This window comes from Hordeum vulgare, chromosome 7H, assembly GCF_904849725.1.
Source record: "Hordeum vulgare subsp. vulgare chromosome 7H, MorexV3_pseudomolecules_assembly, whole genome shotgun sequence".
Taxonomy (NCBI): domain Eukaryota; kingdom Viridiplantae; phylum Streptophyta; class Magnoliopsida; order Poales; family Poaceae; genus Hordeum; species Hordeum vulgare.
In genome coordinates this window covers 536,258,585-536,279,389 of record NC_058524.1, presented here as the reverse complement: position 1 = coordinate 536,279,389, position 20,805 = coordinate 536,258,585, and positions in this window count along the sequence as shown.

Below are 20,805 nucleotides of genomic sequence, written 5' to 3'. Positions count from 1 at the left end.
CTGTCCTTGCGATTTTCTGAACACAATACCTTCTCCAAACGAGGGGCATTAGCTGATAATATATTGTTCATGCTCAGCCGTATTCGTAGGTCCTATATCTGTTCGGCAGATCCATTCCTCATTCACTGTTTGTAAAAAACTGTTTGTAACCTTCGTCCCCCCCTTAGTGCTTCAGAACGAGTAGACCTTACTATCCACAGTAATATTGCCTTTGGAAATAGCCCTGCTTTGATAAGTCGCCACATCAACCCAACCCGGCCCCTTAGTGTGGCGGGTTAATATGAACTGATCCTGACTCACACAGTAGATGTTCGAGACATGTAATACCATACTTCTACCTATTTGTAGCATGGGTGCCGTTTTCAAGAGCGATTGGCTTCCTACCAAAGTTGATGACGCTGTTCTAGCTAATTACGTGAAAGCCGGCTGTTTGGATCCTCAAGATGTCATTGGATGGCGCACCGGGTTGGGAGAAGATCTCCCCAACCCCAAAGAAGGGGAAATAGTAGTCTTTGTGGAACACTTGGAACGGGGCTTTAAGCCGCCCGGATCTAAATTTCTTAGGGACGCTTTGACCTTCATGAATGTCCGACTCCAGGATTTGGGACCCAATTCCATAAGCAACTTGAGTCAGTTCCAAGTCCTTTGCGAAGCTTATCTGCGGATCGAGCCTTCCGTTCCCCTATTCTGGCACTTTTTCCATTTGAATCGCCAGACGGAATTCCACAATGGCCCCAGTTTGGAACTCGGCGGTGTCAACGTCCAGCGCCGTAGGGACAGTCCGTTTCCTTCACTCACCATGCCTAGCCATCCCAAGGGCTGGGGTGAATCTTGGTTTTATTGTAAAGAAACGTCCCCCGCTGGTGAGAACAAACTTCTGGGCTACAGGACAACCCGCCTTCCAGTTAACTTCAAGCTCCCCGACAAGCTCACCGAGGAAGAAGAGTCGGAGTTCATCCCAATTTTGTCTGAACTGAGATCCCTGACGAACAATGGTCTTACCGGGGTTGACCTGATCCGCTGCTGGGTCGAATGGCGGATTCTTCCTCTGAGCCGCCGAGATGGTCTAATGTGTGAATTTGACGGCACTTTGGACCATCCCCAATGCTACTTTCACACAGCATTAACGGAGAAAGACATCGTCGCCATCATCAAAAAACTGACCGGCGAGCCCGCAGGAAAGTGCGGCCAAATCGGCCTTAAGCCCTTCTGCAAGATCAACCCGACACCCAAGGTAACCAAAGCTGACCCGCCCTTGATTTTTATTCCTTCTGTTTTATTGTCATTATAACTTCATGCCATATATCTTTTCCAGAAAGGCGACAAGTTCTGGTCTAGGAGACCCAAAAAACAAGCCATGAAGACCGCTAAGCCGCCCTCCAAGAAAAACAAGGGCAAAGGTAAATCTGCTGCGGCCGAGCCATCTGAAGTCGACGAATCTCAAGCCGGCGACACACTTTCAGAGGTACAAATCCGTCCCCTTTTTACTCGCCACTTATTACTTTTGACCTCTTATTCATATCTCCCATTCTTCTTGTAACAGAATGAAGATAACGAAAGCCAAGAGGACTCCGTCGAGGTAATTTCTGTTTCCTCCGATTCATCTCCTTCCCCGCCTAAGCCGGCCCGACGAATATGTGGGAAAGTCCCCTTCTCACATCTAGATGCCCATTTGGACCCAAATTTCTTATTGAAGAGAACACAACACGCCTCAAACCGGAAGACACGAAGTCACTCCGGCGATCTAATATCTGGCTTGCCAGCCACAAACAAAAGAAAACCAAGCGAGGTACCCCCTTTTTTATATAAGAACAACCATTGTCCTTGCTGCTTTGGATTACATCTGCAACCCGCCTGCATTATTAATGTATAATTCCTGCAGAATTCTCCCCCTTCTTCCGGCGACTCAGCAATGTCAACACTTCCACCAATGATTCGAGTTCCGGGGTAAGTCTTTGGCCTTGACTTTTTGAGAATAATGATCTTTTTCAATTCCTTAACACGTTTATCTCCTCTGGTTAGGACACAAGACAAAAAAAGGAAAACCAGCGGATCAATCCCTAACGCAACTTTCGAACTTCCAAGGAAATCAACTCCGACTCAAGAGGATCCGGGTCACGCTGAGCCGGCAATTCAAGTGGATCTTCCTGAGTCGCCGAAAGGAAAAGCGGACGCCCCTGGATCGCCAAACATATTGGCAACAGCGGATGACCCAGATGCTGTATTCATTACTGGTTCTGGCTTTTCCAAGCCGGCGGCGACAGTTCTGTCCAAACACGTAGCATCCTCCTCTCAAGCAATCCCCGAGTCTGGGCTCTCCAAGGCGAAGCTTTTCCGACTATGCAAATCTGGAGTTTAAAGAACTCTGTTCTGGCTTTGCAAGTCGCCTGGAAGCGAGCTATGAGATGGAGAAGAATCTGCTGAAGATGTTAAACGACAAACATGAGGTACACTTTATACTCTATATTATTCCCAGTAACCCCCAAGGGCCGGGTCATCAGTAAAAGATGAGCCGGGTCTTTAAAAAGCTTCGCGACCAGTAACCCCCAAGGGCTGGGTCATCAGTAAAATGATGAGCCGGTTCTCGATTTCTGTATAATTTCCCTTGAGAAATTATACATTAGCCCCCAAGTGTCAGGGGTATTGCCTTGCAATAATTCTGAGACTTGTCTTTGTTTTAAACTCTTTTTTTTAAATAGGAAAACCTTGCCCAGACCGAATTAGCGCTGGGCGACTTAAGGAAAAATTTGGCTGATCAACAAGATGCCCGAACTCAGTCGGAAGATAAATACAAATTGGCTCTGGTTGAACTGGAAAAGCTCAAAGCCGAGTTAGAAAAAACTCAAGCCGACCAAAACGCGGCTTTGAAGAGAGCAGAGAAAGCTGAAGCAAAGCTAGCGACTGTCCAACAGGAGTTGTCCGGCTTAAAGCGTCATATCACTAACATGACGCAAGCCATCTTCGGTAAGACTTACCTAAATCTCCAACCTTATACCCTCCTTTGGGCCAAATTTCTGACGTTAAGTTACCAGTTTATAAAATTCCAGGTCCAAGAGTCGCCAACCTGCAAGAAGACTGTGTGTTGATGCTGAAGGCGATCTATACACTGACCGAGCAACTGTACACAGGCAGTGTGTTGACCGTCAAAGCTGTAATGGGCGCAAAAGAGCCGATTACTTCCATCAAGAAAGTACTTGGATGCCTATCCACACTTCCTCCCCAAATTGGCGAGTTAACTCGGTCAGCCGCCCGGAAAGGCGTCCTGACGGCCCTGAGTCGCTGCTTAGCGTATGCTCCGGAGATTAATTTGGAAGAAGTGGCCGCCGGATTCCCTCAGCTCAAAGACGATGGCTCGGAATTCGTGGAAGAGGATTACCAGAAAGTTGTCAAGGATTCTCGGTTGGCTGCAACTCAACTCGCCGCCAGTCTTGATTTAACGAAGTATCAGGCGGCTTATGACGGTAAGAATAAGAAAATCAACCCGCCAACCTTCGTGGTGACCAACCTAATTCCTCGGCGACCCAAGAATCCCTTCGACTGGGAAACAGACCTGGCATCAATCTTGGCCGATGAAGATGATTTTGCCTCTTTGTCCAGGTGCAATTGGGTCTTGGGCGATTTACAAATCGAAGCTGGTCAGAGCTCACGCCAGGACTTAGCGGAGTAGACTTTTCTTGAATTTGGCCCAAGAGCCATGTAATAGTCAGTACTATCTTTCGATGACATCTTCTGCAAGAAAAACCCTTATACCGCTTTTGAGGCGGTTTGAAATATTTTGTTAATCCTTATAAGAATCTCCTGCAATGCTTAATCCGCCATGGATGAAACCTTGAACACATTATCTGTGAAAACAAAAGAACTACAAATAGTTTCAACGAATATGCAGTAAGGATAAAAATATCCAAGATCAAATCATAACACGAGTAATTTTGTCGGCTCATACGGTCGCGACAGGGGGAGGCGAGTCAGAAAGCTCGTGCACCCACCCTAAATGCAGGTTTCGTCGGCTCATACGGTCGCGACAGGGGGAGGCGAGTCAAAAAGCTCGTACACCCACCCTAAATGCAGGTTTCGTCGGCTCATACGGTCGCGACAGGGGGAGGCGAGTCAGAAAGCTCGTGCACCCACCCTAAATGCAGGTTTCGTCGGCTCATACGGTCGCGACAGGGGGAGGCGAGTCAGAAAGCTCGTGCACCCACCCTAAATGCAGGTTTCGTCGGCTCATACGGCCGCGACAGGGGGAGGCGAGTCAGAAAGCTCGTGCACCCACCCTAAATGCAGGTTTCGTCGGCTCATACGGTCGCGACAGGGGGAGGCGAGTCAGAAAGCTCGTGCACCCACCCTAAATGCAGGTTTCGTCGGCTCATACGGTCGCGACAGGGGGAGGCGAGTCAGAAAGCTCGTGCACCCACCCTAAATGCAGGTTTCGTCGGCTCATACGGTCGCGACAGGGGGAGGCGAGTCAGAAAGCTCGTGCACCCACCCTAAATGCAGGTTTCGTCGGCTCATACGGTCGCGACAGGGGGAGGCGAGTCAGAAAGCTCGTGCACCCACCCTAAATGCAGGTTTCGTCGGCTCATACGGTCGCGACAGGGGGAGGCGAGTCAGAAAGCTCGTGCACCCACCCTAAATGCATGTTCTGTCGGCTCATAAGGTCGCAACAGGATGACACAAATTGCTCTTTTTAAGGAAGAAGCCCCCAAGTCGGGGAACATTTTATTACTTCATAATGAAACTGAAAAACTTACAAAGCATGGAGTTTTTAAGAACTCAAGTGTAGTAAGGTCGCAAATGGGCAATATTCCAAGGGCGAGTTGACTCAGCCCCCGTAGTCGGTCGATCAGGCCGAAGATCCATCAAGTAGTAAGAGCCATTGCGGAGGTTCTTGCTGACGACGAAAGGCCCTTCCCAAGGGGGCGAGAGCTTGTGCATGCCTGCCCGATCTTGTATCAGACGAAGTACCAAGTCGCCCTCCTGGAAAGCCCGACTCTTAACCCGGCGATTATGATAACGCCGCAGATCTTGCTGATAGATAGCTGAACGAGCCGCCGCTAAGTCACGCGCCTCTCCCAAGGCATCCAAGGAATCCTGACGCGCCAACTCATTATCTTGCTCCACATATGCGGCGACTCTAAGAGAATCATGTCTTATGTCGGTAGGAAGGACAACTTCTGCTCCATAGACCAAAAAGAAAGGGGTGAACCCCGTGGATCGATTCGGGGTGGTCCGGATGCTCCATAATACCGAAGGTAGTTCCTCAACCCAACACCCTGGAGTTCTTTCCAGGGGAACCATGAGGCGAGGTTTAATCCCTCGTAGGACTTCCTGATTCGCCCGCTCTGCTTGCCCGTTTGACTGCGGGTGAGCAACTGCAGAGATATCAAGCCGGATATGTTCACGGCAATAGAAATCCAGCATCGCTCCTTGGGACAAGTTAGTACCATTGTCCGTGATAATACTGTGTGGATATCCAAAACGGAAAATCAGCTTTTTCAGAAATTTGACCGCAGTCTCCGCATCGCAAGCCCCAACAGGTTCCGCCTCAATCCATTTAGTGAACTTATCAACCGCCACCAATAAGTGAGTTTTCTTGTTGGAGGACATCTTAAAGGGACCGACCATGTCCAGCCCCCAGACCGCGAAAGGCCAAGTAATGGGAATCATCCTCAATTCTTGAGCCGGCACATGAGCCTGTCTCCCATATCGTTGGCACCCCTCACACCGCCGTACTATATCTTCTGCATCTGCGTGAGCCGTCAACCAGAAGAAACCATGTCGAAAGGCTTTTGATACCAAAGAACGTGACCCGGCGTGATGCCCGCAGTCTCCAGAATGGATGTCATTTAGGATTATGCATCCTTCCTCGGAAGAAACACACCGCTGAAAGACCCCTGAAGCACTTCGTTTATATAGCTCGCCATTAATGATGACCATGGACTTGCTACGCCGAACAATCTGGCGAGCCAAAACTTCGTCAGTGGGTAACTCGCCACGAACGAGATAAGCCAGATAAGGAAGAGCCCAATCCGGAGTGACATGGAGAGCCGCCACAAGCTGAGACTCGGGATCTGGTATCGCCAATTCCTCCTCCGTGGGTACAGTCACAGACGGTTTATGCAAGACATCCAAGAAAACATTAGGGGGAACCGGTTTTCTCTGTGAGCCGAGTCGCGAGAGGGCATCAGCTGCTTCGTTGAGTCGCCGACCAACATGATCAACCTGGTACCCATGAAAATAGCCCGCCACGTCAGATACAGCTCGCCTGTAAGCCGCCATCATAGGATCTCGAGAGTCCCAGGTGCCCGAAACCTGTTGCGCCACCAAATCTGAATCCCCAAAGCATCTGACTCGGGTTAGGTTCATCTCTTTTGCCAGTCGCAAACCGTGAAGCAGAGCTTCATATTCTGCCGCATTATTTGTGCAAGGGAACATGAGCCGGAGAACGTAGCAGAACTTATCTCCTTGAGGGGATATCAACACCACACCCGCCCCCGAGCCCTCCAACTGCCTGGATCCATCAAAATAAATAGTCCAATAGGTGAGGTCAGGCCGATCTTCCGGAGCCTGAAGCTCCGTCCAATCGTTGACGAAATCAACTAGTGCCTGGGACTTGATGGCCGTGCGGGGGGTATATTGTATGTGATGCGACCCAAGTTCTATTGCCCATTTGGCGATTCGCCCTGTTGCCTCGCGGTTTTGGATGACGTCACCGAGGGGCGCGGAACTGACCACGGTGATCGGGTGTTTCTGGAAATAATGTTTAAGCTTTCGACTCGCCATGAACACCCCATAGACCAGTTTCTGCCAATGTGGGTATCGCTGTTTGGAAAGAGTTAACACCTCACTGATAAAGTACACCGGGCGTTGCACCGGGTATTCCTTTCCTTCCTCCTTTCTTTCGACGACCACAACCACGCTGACCGCTTTGGAATTCGCGGCGATATACAGGAGCATAGGCTCCTTTTCAGTCGGGTCCGCCAGGACCGGCGGGTTAACCAATTGATGTTTCAAGGCCTGAAATGCCTCGTCAGCCTCCTCTGTCCATACGAATCGGTCGGACTTTCTCAACAATTGATAAAGAGGAATCGCCTTTTCTCCGAGGCGGCTCACGAAACGATTGAGAGCCGCAATGCGACCCGCCAATCGCTGAACTTGATTAACATTCGTCGTCTTGCCGAGGGAAGTAACCGCTTCAATTTTGTCCGGGTTAGCCTCGATGCCGCGCTCCGATACCAAGAAACCTAGTAGCTTTCCCGCAGGTACGCCGAAAACGCACTTGGTAGGATTTAGCTTCATCTGATATACCCGTAAATTATCAAAGGTTTCCTTAAGGTCTTCCAGAAGTGTCTCCTCCGGGCGGGTCTTGATCACAATGTCGTCAACATAGGCATGGACGTTGCGGCCAATTTGGTTATGAAGACAATTCTGGATGCAGCGTTGGTAAGTCGCCCCTGCGCTCTTGAGCCCGAACGGCATGGACACATAGCAAAAGGCCCTGAAGGGGGTTATGAAGGCGGTCTTCTCCTGATCTTCCATAGCCATTTTGATCTGATGATAACCTGAATAGGCGTCCAAAAAGCACAATCGTTCGCATCCCGCCACCGAGTCAATGATTTGGTCGATGCGGGGGAAGAGCGAAAGGATCCTTGGGACAAGCTCTGTTGAGGTCCGTATAGTCAATACACATACGGAACATGCCATTCTTCTTGAGTACTAACACCGGGTTAGCTAGCCATTTGGGGTGAAAGACTTCCACGATGAACCCGGCGGCTAAAAGACGGGCGACTTCCTCTCCAATCGGCTTCCGTCGCTCCTCGTTAAACCTGCGAAGGTATTGTTGGACAGGTTTGCATTTTGGGTCAATATTAAGATGGTGCTCAGCGAATTCTCTCGGTACACCCGGCATGTCAAAGGGCTTCCATGCGAAGATGTCCCGATTCTCACGGATGAATTCGATGAGCGCGCTTTCCTATTTGGGGTCCAGACCCGTTCCAATGGTAAACTGCTTGGATGAATCGCCAGGGACGAAGTCGACTGTCTTCGTGTCATCCGTTGGTTTGAACTTGAGGGGCGACTCGGAATCTGTAGTCGGCTTCTTGAGCGGTGACATGTCTGCCGGGTCAACATTGGCCCGATGGTTTTTGAGCTCTTCCGCCGCGCAGGCGACTTCCGCATAGGCCGCGTCTCCTTCCTCACACTCCTTTGCGATTCTTCTATCTCCGTCAATCGTGATGTGCCCTTTAGGACCAGGCATTTTGAGCTTGAGGTAGACGTAGCACGGGCGGGCCATGAAGCGAGCGTAAGCCGGTCGCCCGAACAGCGCATGGTACGGGCTTTTTAGTTTGACCACCTCGAAGACCAGAGACTCCGACCTGTAATTCTGCGCAGTTCCAAACGCTACTGAGAGCCTGACCCGGCCTATGGGATAAGCCGATTTGCCCGGACGATGCCGTGGAAGACCATGGTTGAAGGCATCAAGTCTTTCTCTAATAGATTCATCCTCTGGAAGGTGTCGAAGTATAGGATATTAATGCTGCTGCCGCCATCCATTAGTACTTTCGATAGAGTGTAGCCCCCCACTTGGGGAGCCACGACTAATGCCAGGTCGCCCGGGTTATCTATTCTCGGCGGGTGATCCTCTCTGCTCCATGTTATGGTCTGTTCGGACCAGTGGAGATATCTGGGAACTGCCGGCTCAATTACGCTGTACGCCCGGTGATTTACCTTTTTATCACGCCTGCAAGCATTAGTGGTGAAAACATGGTACTGCCCATTACTTAGCTGTTTAGGATTGTGGCGGAAGCCCCCGTGGTCATCCTGGTCCTGCGGAGCCCCCTGTGGGGGCGGCTGCTGGAAAACTCCCGGCGGGTTGTACCGCCGTTGGTGGTGCACCGGGTACTGGCCGCCGCCTCGCTGCGGGCCCCCCTGTGCCTCTTGTTCGGGAAAACCGCCGAAGGGGTTGTGCCTTTGGTTGGGCGCGACGAGTTGGTCCTGGCGACGGTTCGGATCTTCGCTTTGGCTCTTCTTGATTGCCTCGGCCCGAAATTCTCGCATCACGAAGCAGTTCTCCCAAGAGTGGCCCGCCGGGCCGTCGGCCGTGGCGTGGTGCGGGCAAGGGCCTTTGAGTAGCTCTTCGTAATTACGCGGTCTTTTCCCACTGAAGCCTCGATTCTTCTTTTTGCCGTCATTGGCGTTGGTGTTGGCAACCAGATCCGAGGGCTCCTCATGTGGCCTACGCTTGCCGTTGGTCCCCTGGTTGTGACGGTTGCGGCCTTGGAGGCGGGTGTGGTTTTTGGTTGAATCGCCCTTCTTGGGCGAGTTACCCTTACCATCCTCGCCGGGATCCTTGGTATCATCGGCCTCGGCGTACCTAGTGAGGGTATCCATCAGCTCGCCCATATCCTGAACTTTCCGTTTGAGTCGCCCCAATTTCTGGACCAGCGGCTCGTAGTGGCAGTTGTGCTCGAGGATAAGCACAGCTTGCGCTGCCGTGATGCCATCCGATGAATGGATAATTTCCACGACTCGCCGCAACCAATGGTGCGCCGACTCATCCGGGCGTTGTACGCAGTGTTGCAAGTCGACGATCGTCATCGGCCGTTTACAGGTTCCCCGAAAGTTTTTGATGAAACGCTCCTTCAGCTCGGCCCAGGACTGGATAGAATTGGGGGGGGGTAAGTTTTTCAACCAGGTGCGCGCCGATCCCTCGAGCATCATGGTGAAATATCTGGCGCAAACCGCCTCGTTTACGTCGAGCATGTCCATGGCGATCTCATAGCCCTCGATCCAAGATGTTGGTTCAAGATCTGGTGTGTAATTAGGCACCTTTCTTGGTCCTTTGAAATCCTTGGGCATTCTTTCGTTTCGAAGGGCTAGGGACAAGCAGGGCACCCCAACTCGCCCTCCGGTCCCCGCGGGAGGAGTCTGAGCCTCTTGAATGTTGGGTGGACCTCTGCCCGGCGGGTTCCGCTCGGGCGGGTTGTCCTGCGGGAAGTGTCGCGGGGCACTGTTTACGGCTGGCTGATCCTCCGGCCTACTCCTGGTATAGCTCGCCTGGGGGGTGGAGTGCAATCGCTCAGGGCTGTGCGAGAACTGCGCGTTTTGGACCACCGCCATTTTCAACATCTCGATGGCGTTCCTTGCTTCGATCTCAGCTGGGGTGTTGCCGTGGATCGGAAGAGACTCCAGATGGCGAGTTGCGGCAAGCACGTTATCCACCGGGTTAGAGAAGTGGCCTCGAGGGGTACGGAAACGAGGAATTTGACCTTCGGTCGGCTGAATCGGCGGGTTAGGAGGGGGCCCGGTCCTCCTGCTGGGGCGGCTCCCATCCCGGGTGTTTGGGGAGTGTCGAACAGGCGAGTCGGATTGAGATCATGGGGCAGGCGACCCTGGTGTCTCCGCTGATGGACGGCGTCGGACGCGCGCTGCTGTCTTTCAAGCCGCCAGTTGTCAGTGTTCAATCGCATCCTTTCGGCCGTAATCTGGGCTTGTCGAGTTTCCATCCTGGCGGACTCCGTCTCAGCATCCTGATGGGCCTTTGCCACCGCCTCTCTCAGCTTTGCTAACTCTGCGTTTATCTCTTCTTGGTTCTCTGGTGTGAGGGGGATTGACATTAGTCTCGTGATTTCCGCCGCTAAATCCAGCAGGACTGCTGACGCACTTCTGGATGTCCCGCCGGTTCCAACGCCTCCGGCGGGGTTCTGTGCGGGTTGAGTCGCCCCGGCCATGTAGATGGGGATCTGGCGGCGGGTTCGATCGAGGATTTCCGGATCCATGGCCAATGACAAGCCTCCGAGACCGTCTTCGTGGAGGGACTGGATGGAATCCGAATCACCCATGGATGATTCGTCGTCAGAGTTGACGGGGGTGACCTCCTGAGCCGCCGCGTGCTCTGGCTCCTCCGACCCCTGCGTGAACCCCACAAAGACCGGGCGGGTCAGCTTCCGTGTTATGACTGGATGAACGTACCTGGCCGGCTCGACAATGTCGAAGGAGATGTCCGGCTCAGGAACAGATGACCCGATCATGCCGATGAAGACGTTGATCTTGCCGAAGGGGAGCCTGTAGCCTGATTTGAGAGAATTCGCTTCAGGTCCCCATCGTTGGTTGTCGATGTAGGCTATGCCGCGTCGGCTCCAAGTCATGAGCGCCGTCGCATAACTCTCAAACCCTGGTAGGGCTCCCTTTGAGAACTCAACTCCACCGTGCGTAGGCCCCATGGTGGGCGCCAACTGTCGTGGTTTTGTCACGGCAGATGTCCTCGTGAAAGGACATAGTATGGGAACCATCGCACTTTGGTGGCGACTCAAAGGGGTTGAACAGGAGGAACGCGACGGGTTACCCAGGTCCGGCCCCTCGCGTGGAGGTAATAGCCTACGTCCTGCTTGGCGTGTATTGATGTGGATTCGATTACAAGAAAGGCGTAACTCGCCTTACCTAGCACTCGATGATTTCTAACCTATCTACCCCCCCTTCAAACTCGCCTTTATATAGAGGTCGAGGCTTTAGGGTTTACAAGAGTCCCTTCCTCTTTACAAATCGTGACCACCGCGGTCTCTGAGTCGCCGTCTTGCAAAACCCAGAGACCTTCCATAAATCATAACCATCCTGCGACCTTGAACCGCCCAGGCTGAGGCCCAACTAGCCATAAAGGATGAATCGCCTTACTAGTAACCCGGCCCATATTGGGCGGGTCACTTAATAAGCAATATCCCCAACAAATATCATTAGGCATAATTATCCATCACCGATCCAATGCCTACGAGTTATTCCTACTAGTCCTTGCTATGTTACTTTGCCGCTACTTTGCTACTGAAACCTTGCTGCACATACTAAGTCTTTCAGGTGTGGTTGAATTGACAACTCAAGTGCTAATACTCGAGAATATTCTTTGGCTTCCCCTTGTGTCAAATCAACAAATTTGGGTTGAATACTCTACCCTCGAAAACTGTTGCGATCCCCTATACTTGTGGGTTATCAAGACTATTTTCTGGCGCCGTTGCCGGGGAGGCATAGCTCTATTCTCTGAGTCACTTGGGATTTACGTCTGTTGATCGCTATGAGGAATCCGAGAGATCCAAAAACTAAAGTCTTGCCCTCAACTACGAGGGCATGTAAGGAACTGCCATCTAGCTCTGCACTTGATTCACCTTCAGTTATGAGTAAGTTTGTGACACCACCACCTGCTAGAAATTCTGATATGCCGCCTGTGCTTGATGATGCTACTTCTGCTATCCATGATGCTTATGATGATGCTTTGCTTGATATTGCTTTGCCACTAGGTGCATTTCTTGATGCACAAATTGCTAGAGTTGCTGCTGAATGTGATGATACTTCTGAAACTGCTGAGATTATTGAAGTAGAACCTGCTATTTCACCTGTTAGAACTAGCTATCCTAGATATGAATTGCCTGATATACCCGAGGGTTATGTTATGGAGGGATGGGTAGCTGAGGACTTTCTTGCTTGTAAGGATAGCTATGATCTTAAGAAATTACTGTGCAAGTGGAAAGAAAAATCTCTGAACGCTAGGATGAAATACGACCCTAAGTTTGCTAATTCGCCTATGTTTGTGACCGATAAGGATTATGAATTCTGTGTCGATCCTGAGTTAGTCACTTTTGTCGAATCTGATCCTTTTCATGGTTATGAGTCTGAAACGGTTGTAGCACCTCTTACTAAGCTGCACGATATAGCCACCCTATTCACGAGTGAGGAAAAGATCCGCCACTACTATATCCTTAAGCTGTTTCCTTTCTTGCTAAAGGATGATGCTAAGACTTGGTTCACTTCTCTTGCTCCTGGTTGTGTGCGTAGTCCCCAAGATATGATCTACTACTTCTTTGAGAAATATTTTCCTGCCCATAAGAAACAAGCTGCCTTGCAGGATATATATAACATTGTGCAAGTTGAAGAAGAGAGTCTCCCACAAGCTTGGGGAGGCTTGTCCAGCTACTGAATGCTTTGCCTGATCACCCTCTTGAGAAAATTGAAATACTTGATATCTTCTATAATGGACTAACCGATGCTTCTAGGGAACACCTTGATAGTTGTTCTGGTTGTGTTTTCAAGGAACGAACTGTGGAACAAGCTGATATTCTATTGAAAAATATCTTGTGCAATGAAAATGCTTGGACTATTCCCGTACCACCTCCGAAGCCAACTCCGAAGAAAAGAGGTATCCTATTCCTCAGTCCCGAAGATATGCAAGAAGCTAAGAAATCTATGCAAGAGAAAGGCATTAAATCCCAAGATGTCAAGAATCTACCACCTATCAAAGAGATCCATGGTCTTGATAACCCGACACAGGTAGTAAACGTGCTAGCTTATGCTTTGATCAATTTGATAAATTTGTTGCCAAACAACAAAGTTTCAATGATTATGTTAGCAGGCAATTAGAACAGAATGCTCGTATGCTTAGTCATTTAAGTGCTTGTGTGGATAGAAATGTCAATGACATTAAGCTTTTGAGTAAACATGCCTCTATGGTCACCACTCAGGTAGAACAAGTACTTAAAGCTCAAAATGACTTGCTCAGTGAGTTGAATGACAATTCTGTTAGAGTCGTCACTAGAGGCGGTAGAATGACCCACGAAACTTTGTATCCTGAGGGTCATCCTAAGAGAATTGAACAAGATTCTCAAGGAGTTAGCACCGAGGCACCTAGTCATTCTAGGAAGAAAATAAAGATGATAGGAACTTGCATGCTAGCAACCCTGTTGCTGTTACACCCGAGAATCCAAACGATGTCTCTGTTTCTGATGCCGAAACACAATCTGGTGATGAACATGAGCCTAGTGATAATATCGATAGTGGTGTTCATGATGATGCTCAACCTAGCAATGATAAGGATGTGGAGATTGAACCTCTTGATATTGATAACCCACAAGCTAAGAATAGGAGATACGATAAGAACGACTTCATTGCTAGGAAGCATGGTAAATAAAGGGAACCATGGGTTCAGAAACCCATGCCCTTTCCTCCCAAACCATCCAAGGAAAAGGATGACGAGGATTTTGAGCGTTTTGTTGAAATGATTAGACCCATCTTTCTGCAAATGCGTTTGACAGATATGCTCAAAATGTCTCCTTATGCTAAGTACATGAAGGATATTGTGACTAATAAGAGGAGGATACACGAGGTTGAGATTTCCACCATGCTCGCTAATTACACCTTCAAGGGTGGAACTCCTAAGAAACTAGGTGATCCCGGAGTGCCCACTATACCTTGCTCCATTAAAGGAAACTACGTTAGATCTGCTTTATGCGATCTTGGAGCCGGTGTTAGTGTTATGCCTCTCTCTTTATCGTAGACTTGAATTGGATAAGTTGACTACCACTGAAATCTCCTTGCAAATGGCCGACAAATCAATTGCTTTCCCTATCGGCATTTGCGAGGATGTGCCTGTTGTGGTTGCTAACGTTACTATCTTAACAGACTTTGTTATTCTGGATATTCCCGAGGATGATGCCATGGAGGTTATCCTTGGAAGACCCTTTTTAAACACTGCGGGGGCTGTTATTGATTGCGACAAAGGCAATGTCACTTTCCATGTCAATGGTAATGAGCATACAGTGCACTTTCCGAAGAAACAATATCAAGTACATTGCATCAATGCTATTGAAAAATCTTCATCAATTCTTATTGGAAGCTTTGAATGCCCTATACCTACTGTCAAGATGAAGTATGATTTACTTGTTGGGGATATGCACATCCCCGTTGAGATGGATGAATCTAGAAGTGACAACTTTCTGTTCCCAACTTTTATCAGTGGGGCCAGAGGAGTTCACCCAGCAGTGGCACCCTCAGTACACTCCGTAGTATCCCGGAGACGGTTACTTCCCTCCATGGGAGTAGACCAACTTAGGCCAAAATCCTAAGCTTGAGGGAGTACGTGTTTCTCACCGACTTTATATTTTTGCTCATGCTTTCACTTTGATAGTCGGTGTTCACACCTTGCCATTGTATCATCCATGCTAGTTTATTTCTTTTTCTTGCTTTCTTCTCGTGTGTTTGTTTAGTTTGAGAAAAAAAAAATTAGTTGTAAGTTTGCTTTCCAGCTTGCTTAGTGGTGTTTAAAAAACAAAACCCAAAAAGATTTCCCGTTCTTCTTTTGCTTGTCGGGAGCTTTCCCGTGTAAATAGTTTTCTTTTTCTTTGGGTCAAGGTAGAAGACCATGATTAAAATGTTTAGTGGCTCTTACATGCATATCTGTTTATCCGTCAAAGAGCCAAATTACTCTGTCTTCTCCTATGAGTTTGCTTGCAGATTCCAGCTTGGTCCAATGCATGAACACTCTCATTATGATTCACATCATTCGGTCGTGCAAGTGAAAGTCAATAATGATGATATATGATGAAGTGACTGAGCCTGGAAAAGCTGGTATGAACTCGATCTATTTTGTTTTTGTAAATATGACTAGCTCATCGTTCCTAATTCAGCTTTGTTATGAGAGAAACATGATTGCAATGACAACTTAGAGGTCATAGTTTCTGATGCCATGCTTAATTAGCTAGGGGCTTATAATGGTTTGTCTTGGATGCCAACATGAATTTCAAGATGATTATGATGTAGTATGATAGGATGGTATCCTCCTTTGAATGATTCAAGTGGCTTGACTTGGCACATGTTTACGCATGTGGTTGAAACAAAATCAACATAGCCTCTATGATATTCATGTTTATGGTGATTTATATCCTACTCATGCTTGCACTCAATGTTGGTTAATTTCAATGCGTATTGATAACTGTTGCCGCTCTCTAGTTGGTCACTTCCTAGTCTTTTGCTAGCCTTCACTTGTACTATGCGGGAATACTGCTTGTGCATCCACTTCCATAAACCCAAAGTTGTTCCATATGAGTCCACCATACCTACCTATATGCGGTATCTACCTGCCGTTCCAAGTAAATTTGCATGTGCCACTCTCTAAACCTTCAAGTAATAATCTGTTTTGCATGCCCGAACTGCTCATGTGGTGACAAGGGGCGATCAGTATCTTCCATGCTAGGCGTGTTATCCTCGATACGTGTTTATTCACTATCACTCACGAGAAAGGGGTCGGTAATTGGAATGCCCAATTCCATGCTCAAATCAAAAAGATAATTGCAAACAAAACTCCCCCTGGATTGTTGTTGGTATGGACGGCACCTGAGTATTCGGCTAGTCGTGGAGTGTGATTGATCGGTGGTGGGGGAGTCAAAACTTTATTTTTCTGTTTGGGAACCGCCTATAGCATGTGTAGCATGGAAGATGGTGAAAACTCTTGGTCATTGCGTTAACAATGAAAGCATGCCACCCAAAACTATTTATCCCTGTTTTAAAAGCTTGAGCTCTGGCACCTCTGCAAATCAATGCTTCCCTCTGCGAAGGGCCTATCTATTTACGTTTATGTTGAGTCATCCTCTTCTTTCAAAAAATGCACCAATTAGAGAGCACCTCCGTCATTTTTATGCTTTGCTATTAATTGATATTGAGTATGACTATGACTGGATCTTCTTTGCCATGAATTACAATGTTCAGTCAGCCCTTGGTCTTTGAAGGTGCTCTGCATTTATGTTTTGCGGTCTCAGAAAGATCTAGCGAGATACCACATGTTCATATTGTGTAATGATTGTTTTGATTGAAGTGTTGACGTTTGAAACACATTATTATTGCTCGCTAGTTGATTATGCCATTGATATGAGTACATCTTGAGACCTAAATGTCATTGCTTATGTGGTTAGCTTATGATCTTGCTGAAAATCTGAATAGGAGTTAGATATAATTACAACAACAAGATCAAACAGAGTTCGTAAAAGTTTTTCTTTTGTCTTTGAGTTTGTCAACTGAATTTCTTCAGGACAAGCAAGGCTTTAAGCTTCGGGGAGTTGATACGTCTCCATTGTATCTACTTTTCCAAACTCTTTTGCCCTTGTTTTGGACTCTGATTTGCATGATTTGAATGGAACTAACCCGGACTAACGCTGTTTTCAGCAGAATTGCCATAGTGTTGTTTTTGCGCAGAAATAAAAGTTCTCGGAATGACCTGGAAATTTACGAGGATTTTTTGTGGAATATATAAAAAATAATGGCGCAAGAATTACCTGGAGGGACGGAGCGAGGAGCCCACAAGCCCAGGAGGCGCGGCGCCCCTCGCCGCCCCTGGCAGGCTTGTGGGGGCCTCAGGGCTCCACTGCCTCCAACTCCAGCTCTATTTAGTCCCTTTCGCCCAGAAAAAATCAGAGAGAAGTGTTCATCGTGTTTTACGATACGGAGCAGCCGCCACTACCCGTTCTTCCTCTCGAGGGCAGATCTGGAGTCCGTTCTGGGCTCTCGAGAGGGGGAATCGATGCCTTCGTCATCATCAACCATCCTTCATCGCTAATTCCATGATGTTCTTCATCGTTTGTGAGTAATCTCATCGTAGGCTTGCTGGACGGTGATGGGTTGGATGAGATCTATCATGTAATCGAGTTAGTTTTATGGGGATTGATCCCTAGTATCCACTATGTTCTGAGATTGATGTTGCTACTACTTTGCTATGCTTAATGCTTGTCACTAGGGCCCGAGTGCCATGATTTCAGATCTGAACCTATTATGTTCTAATCAATATATGTGTGTTCTTGATCCTATCTTGCAAGTTGTAGTCACCTACTATGTGTTATGACCCGGCAACCCCGGAGTGACAATAGCCGGAACCACTCCCGAAGATGACCATAGTATGAGGAGTTCATGTATTCACTATGTGCTAATGCTTTGTTCCGGTTCTCTATTAAAAGGAGAACCTTAATATCCCTTAGTTTCCATTAGGACCCCGTTGCCACGGGAGGGATGGACAATAGATGTCATGCAAGTTCTTTTCATAAGCACGTATGACTATATACGGAATGCATGCCTACATTACATTGACGAACTGGAGCTAGTTACATATCTCCCCATGTTATAACTGTTGCATGATGAATGTCATCCGGCGTAATTATCCATCACCGATCCAATGCCTACGAGTTTTTCCTACTGGTTCTTGCTATGTTACTTTGCCGCTACTTTGCTACTGAAACCTTGCTGCAGATACTAAGTCTTTCAGGTGTGGTTGAATTGACAACTCAACTGCTAATACTCGAGAATATTCTTTGGCTTCCCCTTGTGTCGAATCAACAAATATGGGTTGAATACTCTACCCTCGAAAACTGTTGCGATCCCCTATACTTGTGGGTTATCAATGGCTCATTTCCACCAATTTTGTATAAGAAAGCAAGGGAAAGTAGCTGTCAATTATAAGCTTGTCGATCGGGCGTGTGAGGCAACACCTCAAAAGGACAAGTAACACAAGCCATAGTCGGACGTCTTAGCAACACCGCATAAAAGGGACTTGTTAATGGAATATTACTAAACATACTACAACTGGGAGTCTGGAGCGACACCACTGAAAGGGCTTATATGAAGATAACGATGACTAAGTAATAGCATGCGTGCCACAGTCGGGGGTCGAAGCGACTGTAGCGACCCGACTCAAGACGAGTCAAGCCTCTGTGTTACTGTGCCATCCCTGGATCAGTATGCTGGCACACACAGTACATCAATGTATATATCAAAGTGCAATCACATGTAAATAGCGTAAAACTGATATATACCTTAATTATTTCAGCGGAAACAGTCAAGGGAGTGGAGTCCCAATAAACACCAACGACAAGTTGAGTGTAGACCGTAGCCCTGAATCGTACTCTTACTCGTCGAAGAAAAATATCTGCAACATAAGACGTTGCAGCCGTGTAGGTCAGCATATTGAATATGCCGGCAAGTCACATAAGAGAGGGGTGAAAAGTAATCATCTATACTATATGCATATATGGCAGGTGGGGTTGTAAGTTTTAGCGTAAAGCAAATTTTTCTCCTACAACAAGAGAGGGCTAAAAGCAAAATGTTACTACATTGTTGGTTGTTAACGAGATGGTTCCGCCAACCAGTTCTCGTACCCGAGTTGTCAATAATTACCCTCATCAAATATATTTAATGGTGTTGAGAGATCCAGATAACTTCAGTTCCTTTGGCTCAAGTTGTCCATGACCGTGGACACGGCTAATCGATTAGGTTTGAGTACTCTGCAGAGTTTTGCACACGTTCCCCACAAGATTTGATCGCCTCCGAGTATGTCCTCGCACTTCAGGGTGTTTGAAGACCGGATGATCAAAACATGGTCTTTCAACGGGTCCCTCTGAATCCCTGTCGGTGCCCATCCAATCCTATCGTTCTTCTACATCTGTTAGCACCGCCTGTCCAGAGTCGCCGCGTTGTCCAACCAAGCCAGAGCCCATAATGACTTGTGGCTGTGCAGGTAAGCCTTGGGTCTTGAAAATATCCGCCCGTCTCTTTGAGCCTGGGTGAAGCTTTCCGCAGGATGTCATGGCCGTCCCCAGCATCCCGGGTCATCCACTGGGTTCTCCAGGGAGCCGATCAACCGTCCTTCACCCAGAGTTGCATTGCGTCCGAGGTCTTGAAAATCTTGTCTTAACCGGTCTTGATTATTTAATCAACCTCGCATCACTCATGTTATGCACTCAACCGAAATCCCGTCTACTCAAGCATAGCAATATGAAATTTGTCGTCCCGGGGCCAAGTATCGGGGTTGTTGTGTGCCTACCACATGATACTACAATCTATACTAAAATTTCCAGGTACCTAAGCAGCATGCAATTGGGCATAGGATGGTAGAACTACGATGCATACAACATAGGTGATAGTATGATCAAAGTGACTTGCCTGGTGATGTTGACGAAGAAGAATTTCTCAAGAAAATAACTTGATAGACTACTCGTCACTCTCCGATGAAATCTATATAACAAACATATCATTCACATAAGCACTCATACTAGCAATCAATTCTAGCAATCAAAACAAAAGAGAGAGCGAATAGGAATCCCAAGGAAACTCCAAATAAGACTAGGGAGTCTTCTACTACGTCAAACACAAAATAGTTTTTGTCTAACAGAAAATAATAACAAGGAACTAAGATATAAATTTAACTAAGTTAAAATAGAGTACCTTTTCACAAAACTATTTGAAAGTATTTCCAAACGTGTTTTGAAACAGTGGAGAAACCAATTGCAAGTTACTAAGGAACTAGAATTGATTTCATGATAACAAATAAAAATAAAATCACACTTGTTGCAAAACTACTGTTAACTAACATAAACAAAACAATAATCTTTCTGAAATAATAAAGAAAATATTTTAAAAACAAATATAGAAAAGGAATTAGCCGTAATCCTAAAAGAGGCGAAACAGAAATTGTTTCACAAGAAACAGTGAGCTAAAATATTCAAACAAATCTGAAATTTTTTACCACTGATAAATAATATCACTAGTGATCAGTAGCAAAAAGAATCAAATTAAAATCTATTTTTAAACTCCTGGAATAAGCAAAACAAGGTTTAAACTAAATCTGATCTAATTCAAATTTTAAAATTTCAAACATAGACAAATTATATGTTTTTAAAAACTACAGGAAATTTGTGAGCTACTGGAAAAAGAATCAACTCCATTGGAGTTGTGGATCAAAAGTTATGGGATAAACAAGATTGGAACTTTTCTGTTTTTGAACTAAACAGAAAAAATAGAATAAAAGCTAACTAACTACGTGGCGGCTCCTGATTGGTTAGGGGGTGTTTGCTGCGAGACATATAAGCAAACGGCCGAAATCTAACTAAAAGTTCCGACTAATAGTTAAGTAAATAAAAACCAGCGCGGTTTTTGTTTAAAAACCGAAAGGGTATCCTTACTCTAATCTACACCGTGGGATCTAGATCTAACGGTAATACAAAAAAAACAGAA